Source organism: Pristiophorus japonicus, chromosome 2 (assembly GCF_044704955.1).
Source record: "Pristiophorus japonicus isolate sPriJap1 chromosome 2, sPriJap1.hap1, whole genome shotgun sequence".
Classification (NCBI taxonomy): Eukaryota; Metazoa; Chordata; class Chondrichthyes; family Pristiophoridae; genus Pristiophorus; species Pristiophorus japonicus.
The window spans coordinates 373,145,256-373,151,791 of record NC_091978.1 but is presented as its reverse complement, the minus strand read 5'-3'; the positions used below and the strand labels follow the sequence as shown (position 1 = coordinate 373,151,791).

The 6,536-nt window shown below is 52.4% G+C and overlaps 1 protein-coding gene across 2 annotated transcripts in view; it reads right to left on the bottom strand.

Moving 5' to 3' along the window:
• The window catches only part of LOC139250922 (nuclear factor NF-kappa-B p105 subunit-like), a 136,668-nt gene extending 136,570 nt beyond the window's left edge, over positions 1 to 98 (bottom strand). For both annotated transcript variants that reach the window (XM_070873144.1, XM_070873142.1), the window contains exon 1: positions 17 to 98. The gene's annotated coding sequence lies outside the window, so the exon portion shown is untranslated. The remainder of the gene's footprint in view (positions 1 to 16) is intronic.
• Between the last annotated feature and the right edge of the window lie 6,438 nt (positions 99 to 6,536).

Genomic DNA, 6,536 nt, shown 5'->3' with positions numbered 1-6,536 from the left:
GGGGTCGGGTACTCACTGTGTCCGGGCTCCCCAGCTCCGGCTCCCTGTGTCCCCGGGCCGCTCTGTGTCCCCGGCCCCAGGCCGCTCTCTCTCTCTCTCTGTGCCCGGCCCCTGTGACGGGGAGCTCGGGCGATACAATGTATCCGCCGGCCCACTGTAGCGAGTGTCGGCCACACTGTGTCAGTCTGAGTGTCAGTGTATCGCTCTCTGGGTCTCTCTCAGTCTCGGTGTCTATCGCTCCCGCGGAGGCGCTGGACCCGGCTCCTGTCGCTCACCGCCCGCCCGGTGCCGCTCCCCCGCGGAAACTCCCCCACCCGGCCCGAGGCCCGGCCCGGCCCGGCCCGCCAGCTCCCCCTCGCGGCCGCCCCGGTACCGCTCTCCGCACTCGCCCCGGCCTCACCCTCCGCACTCCCCCCGGGCTCACCCTGCACCCTCCCCGGCCTCACCCTCCGCACTCCCCCCGGCCTCACCCTGCACCCTCCCCGGGCTCACCCTGCACCCTCCCCGGGCTCACCCTGCACCCTCCCCGGCCTCACTCTGCACTCCCCCCGGGCTCACCCTGCACCCACCCAGGGCTCACCCTGCACCCTCCCCGGGCTCACCCTGCACCCACCCAGTACTCACCCTGCACCCTCCCCGGGCTCACCCTGCACTCTCCCCGGCCTCACCCTGCACCCACCCAAGGCTCACCCTGCACCCACCCAGGGCTCACCCTGCACCCTCCCCGGCCTCACCCTCCGCACTCTCCCCGGGCTCACCCTGCACTCTCCCCGGCCTCACCCTGCACCCACCCAGGGCTCACCCTGCACCCTCCCCGGCCTCACCCTCCGCACTCTCCCCGGGCTCACCCTGCACTCCCCCCGGGCTCACCCTTCACCCACCCAGGGCTCACCCTGCACTCTCCCCAGGCTCATCCTGCACACACCTCAGGCTCACCCTTCACCCACCCAGGGCTCACCCTGCACTCTCCCCGGGCTCACCCTTCACCCACCCAGGGCTCACCCTGCACTCTCCCAGGCTCACCCTGCACCCTCCCCGGGCTCACCCTGCACCCTCCCCGGGCTCACCCTGCACCCACCTGCACTCCCCCCGGCCTCACCCTGCACTCTCCCCGGCCTCAACCTTCACCCACCCAGGGCTCACCCTGCACTCTCCCCAACTTCACCCTTCACCCTCACCCTGCACTCTCCCCAGGCTCACCCTGCACCCACCCGGACTCACCCTGCACGCACCCGGGCTCACCCTGCACCCTCGCCAGGCTCACCCTGCACTCTCCCCAGGCTCACCCTGCACCCACACCTGGCTCACCCTGCACCCACCTGGGCTCATCCTGCACCCAAACCAGGCTCCCATGCACTGCAACAACCACCATCCTCACAGCTCACAGCTTTCAATCCAATTCATTCCCGATCCCCATCACACATCACGGGAGGCCATTGGGCCCATCAGGCCTGTGCCGACTCTGTGACAGAGCGATCCAATCAGTCCCACTCCCCCGCTCTTTCCCCACAGCCCGGCAAATATTTCCTTTTCAAGTATTTATCCAATTCCCGGTTTGAAAGTCACTATTGAATCTGCTCCCACCGCCCTTTCAGGCAGCGCGTTCCCGATCACAACTCGCTGCATAAAAAAATCCCATCTCCCTCTTTTGCCAATTATCTGAAATCTGTGCAATCTCGTTACTGACCTTCCTACCACTGGAAACAGTTTCATACCATCATACAATCAGAGAAATTTACAGTACGGAAAAAGGCCATTCGGCCCATCATGTCCATGCCGGCCGACCAAGAGCTATCCCGCCTAATCCCACTTTCCAGCTCTAGGTCCGTAGCCCTGTAGTTTCTCCCCATCTACTCTATGTAAACTTCTCAAAATTTTGAACATTTCAATTAAATTTCCCCTTTAACCTTCTCTTCTCTAAGGAGAACAATCCCAGCTTCTCCAGGCTCTCTACATTACTGAACTTACTTGCAGAATGTGGCAGATAGATTGCATAGGATGTACGGCACAGAAACAGGCCATTTGACTCTATCAGCATAACCCTCTATTCCCTTCTCCCCCATTGGCTTGTCCAGCCTCCCCTTAAATACATCGATACTATTCGCCTCAACCCCTCCCTGTGGCAGCGAGTTCCACATTCTCACCGCTCTCTGGGTAAAGAAGTTTCTCCTGAATTCTATATAGGGTTTCTGGGTGACTATCTTATATTGATGGCCTCTAGTTATGCTCTTCCCACAAGTGGAAACACTCTGTATCCACTCTATCAAAACCTTTCATCATTTTAAAGACCTCTATTAGATCAACCCTCAGCCTTTTTTAAAGAGAAAGAGATCCAGCCTGTTCATCCTTCCCTGATATGTATACCCTCGCATTTCTGGTATCATCCTTGTAAATCTCTGCACCCTCTGCAGTGCCTCTAGATCCTTTTTATAATATGGCGACCAGAACTGTACGCAGTGCTCCAAGTGTGGTCTAACCAATGGGGCACAACGGACATGATCTTTGCAGCGCGACAGCTGCAGGAAAATTGTAGGGAGCTGCATCAGCCCTTATACACGACCTTCTTCGACCTTACAAAGGCCTTTGACACTGTCAACCACGAAGGTCTATGGAGCATCCTCCTCCATTTCAGATGCCCCCAAAAGTTTGTCACCATCCTCCGCCTGCTCCACGACGACATGCAGGCCGTGATCCTTACCAACGGATCCATCACAGACCCAATCCACGTCCGGACCGGGGTCAAACAGGGCTGTGTCATCGCCCCAACCCTCTTCTCAATCTTCCTCGCTGCCATGTTCCACTTCACAGTCAACGAGCTCCCCGCTGGAGTGGAACTAAACTACAGAACCAGTGGGAACCTGTTCAACCTTCGCCTCCAGGCCAGGTCCAAGACCACCCCAACCTCTGTCGTCGAGCTACAGTACGCGGACGACGCCTGCGTCTGCGCACATACAGAGGCTGAACTCCAGGACATAGTCGATGTATTTACCGAGGCATATGAAAGCATGGGCCTTATGCTAAACATCCGTAAGACAAAGGTCCTCCACCAGCCTGTCCTCACCGCACAGCACTGCCCCCCAGTCATCAAGATCCACGGCATGGCCCTGGACAACGTGGACCATTTCCCATACCTCGGGAGCTTCTTATCAACAAGAGCAGACATTGACGACGCGATCCAACACCGCCTCCAGTGCGCCAGTGCAGCCTTCGGCCGCCTGAGGAAAAGAGTGTTCGAAGACCAGGCCCTCAAACCTACCACCAAGCTCATGGTCTACAGGGCTGTAGTGATACCCGCTCTCCTGTATGGCTCAGAGACATGGACCATGTACAGCAGACACCTCAAGTCGCTGGAGAAATACCACCAACAATGTCTCCGCAAGATCCTGCAAACCCACTGGGAGGATAGATGCACCAACATCAGCGTCCTCGACCAGGCCAACATCCTCAGCATTGAAGCACTGACCACACTTGATCAGCTCCGCTCGGCAGGCCACATTGTCTGCATGCCAGACACGAGATTCCAAAAGCAAGCGCTCTACTCGGAACTCCTTCACGGCAAACGAGCCCCAGGTGGGCAGAGGAAACATTACAAGGACACCCTCAAAACCTCCCTGATAAAGTGCAACATCCCCACCGACACCTGGGAGTCCCTGGCCAAAGACCGCCCTAAGTGGAGGAAGTGCATCCGGGAGGGCGCTGAGCACCTCGAGTCTCATCGCCGAGAGCATGCAGAAATCAAGCGCAGGCAGCGGAAGGAGCGTGCGGCAAACCAGACTCCCCACCCACCCTTTCCCTCAACCACTGTCTGTCCACCTGTGACAGGGACTGTGGCTCTCATATTGGACTCTTCAGCTACCAAAGAACTTACTTTAGGAGTGGAAGAAAGTATTCCTTGATTCCGAGGGACTGCCTATGATGGTGATGATGAACCAAGCTTCGATACAGGTTTAGAATAACTTCCCTACTTTTCGATTCTATCCCTCTAGAAATAAACCCTAGTTCTTGGTTTGCTTTTTTACCGCCTTGCTAACCTGTGTCACAACGTTTCGTGATTGGTGTATTGTATCCGAGATACCTTTGATGCTCTACCCCACCCAGACTCGCACCCTCCAAGTAATAAGTGACCTCCCTATTCTTCCTAGCAAAATGTAATACCTCGCATTTATCTGTGTTGAACTTTATTTGCCAATTATATGCCCCCTCTGCAAGTTTATTAATGCCCCCCTGTAATGTGTAGCAGTCCTCCTCAGTATTGACTATCTCCCCAATTTGGTGTTATCTGCAAATTTAGAAATTGTGTTTTAGATTCCAAAATCTAAACCGTTAATATAAATTGTGAACAACAGTGGTCCCAGCACTGATCCCTGTGGAACACCAGGACCCACCTTCTGCCCCTGTGAATAGCTGCCCTTTACCCCCACTCTCTGCTTTCTGTCTTGAAGCCAGCTAGTTATTCATTCTGTTACTTGTCACCTGACTCCGCATTCTCTGACCTTGTTCATCAGCCTATTATGGGGTACCTTATCGAAGGCCTTTTGAAAATCCAGATAAATTACATCTATTACATAACCCATGTCTACTCTCCCTGTTACCTCATCGAAAAATTCAATGAGGTTGGTTAAGCAAGACTTCCTTTTTGAAATCCGTGCAGAAGGCTTTGTGTCTTAATGCAAGGAGTATCCGCAATAAGGTGGATGAATTAATTGTGCAAATAGATGTTAATAAATATGATGTGATTGGGATTACGGAGACGTGGCTCCAGGATGATCAGGGCTGGGAACTCAACATTCAGGGGTATTCAACATTCAGGAAGGATAAAATAAAAGGAAAAGGAGGTGGGGTAGCATTGTTGGTTAAAGAGGAGATTAATGCAATAGTTAGGAAAGACATTAGCTTGGATGATGTGGAATCTATATGGGTAGAGCTGCAGAACACCAAAGGGCAAAAAACGTTAGTAGGAGTTGTGTACAGACCTCCAAACAGTAATAGGGATGTTGGGGAGGGCATCCAACAGGAAATTAGGGGTGCGTGCAATAAAGGTGTAGCAGTTATAATGGGTGACTTTAATATGCACATAGATTGGGCTAGCCAAACTGGAAGCAATACGGTGGAGGAGGATTTCCTGGAGTGCATAAGGGATGGTTTTCTAGACCAATATGTCGAGGAACCAACTAGGGGGGAGGCCATCTTAGACTGGGTGTTGTGTAATGAGAGAGGATTAATTAGCAATCTCATTGTGCGAGGCCCCTTGGGGAAGAGTGACCATAATATGGTGGATTTCTGCATTAGGATGGAGAATGAAACAGTAAATTCAGAGACCATGGTCCAGAACTTAAAGAAGGGTAACTTTGAAGGTATGAGGCGTGAATTGGCTAGGATAGATTGGCGAATGATACTTAGGGGGTTGACTGTGGATGGGCAATGGCAGACATTTAAAGACCGCATGGATGAATTACAACAATTGTACATTCCTGTCTGGCGTAAAAATAAAAAAGGGAAGGTGGCTCAACCGTGGCTATCTAGGGAAATCAGGGATAGTATTAAAGCCAAGGAAGTGGCATACAAATTGGCCAGAAATAGCAGCGAACCTGGGGACTGGGAGAAATTTAGAACTCAGCAGAGGAGGACAAAGGGTTTGATTAGGGCAGGGAAAATGGAGTACGAGAAGAAGCTTGCAGGGAACATTAAGGTGGATTGCAAAAGTTTCTATAGGTATGTAAAGAGAAAAAGGTTAGTAAAGACAAATGTAGGTCCCCTGCAGTCAGAATCAGGGGAAGTCATAATGGGGAACAAAGAAATGGCAGTCCAATTGAACAAGTACTTTGGTTCGGTATTCACTAAGGAGGATACAAACAACCTTCCGGATATAAAAGGGGTCAGAGGGTCTAGTAAGGAGGGGGAACTGAGGGAAATCTTTATTAGTCGGGAAATTGTGTTGGGGAAATTGATGGGATTGAAGGCCGATAAATCCCCAGGGCCTGATGGACTGCATCCCAGAGTACTTAAGGAGGTGGCCTTGGAAATAGCGGATGCATTGACAGTCATTTTCCAACATTCCATTGACTCTGGATCAGTTCCTATGGGGTGGAGGGTAGCCAATGTAACCCCACTTTTTAAAAAAGGAGGGAGAGAGAAAACAGGGAATTATAGACCGGTCAGTCTGACCTCAGTAGTGGGTAAAATGATGGAATCAATTATTAAGGATGTCATAGCAGTGCATCTGGAAAATGGTGACATGATAGGTCCAAGTCAGCATGGATTTGTGAAAGGGAAATCATGCTTGACAAATCTTCTGGAATTTTTTGAGGATGTTTCCAGTAAAGTGGACAAAGGAGAACCAGTTGATGTGGTATATTTGGACTTTCAGAAGGCTTTCGACAAGGTCCCACACAAGAGATTAATGTGCAAAGTTAAAGCACATGGGATTGGGGGTAGTGTGCTGACGTGGATTGAGAACTGGTTGTCAGACAGGAAGCAAAGAGTAGGAGTAAACGGGTACTTTTCAGAATGGCAGGCAGTGACTAGTGGGGTGCCGC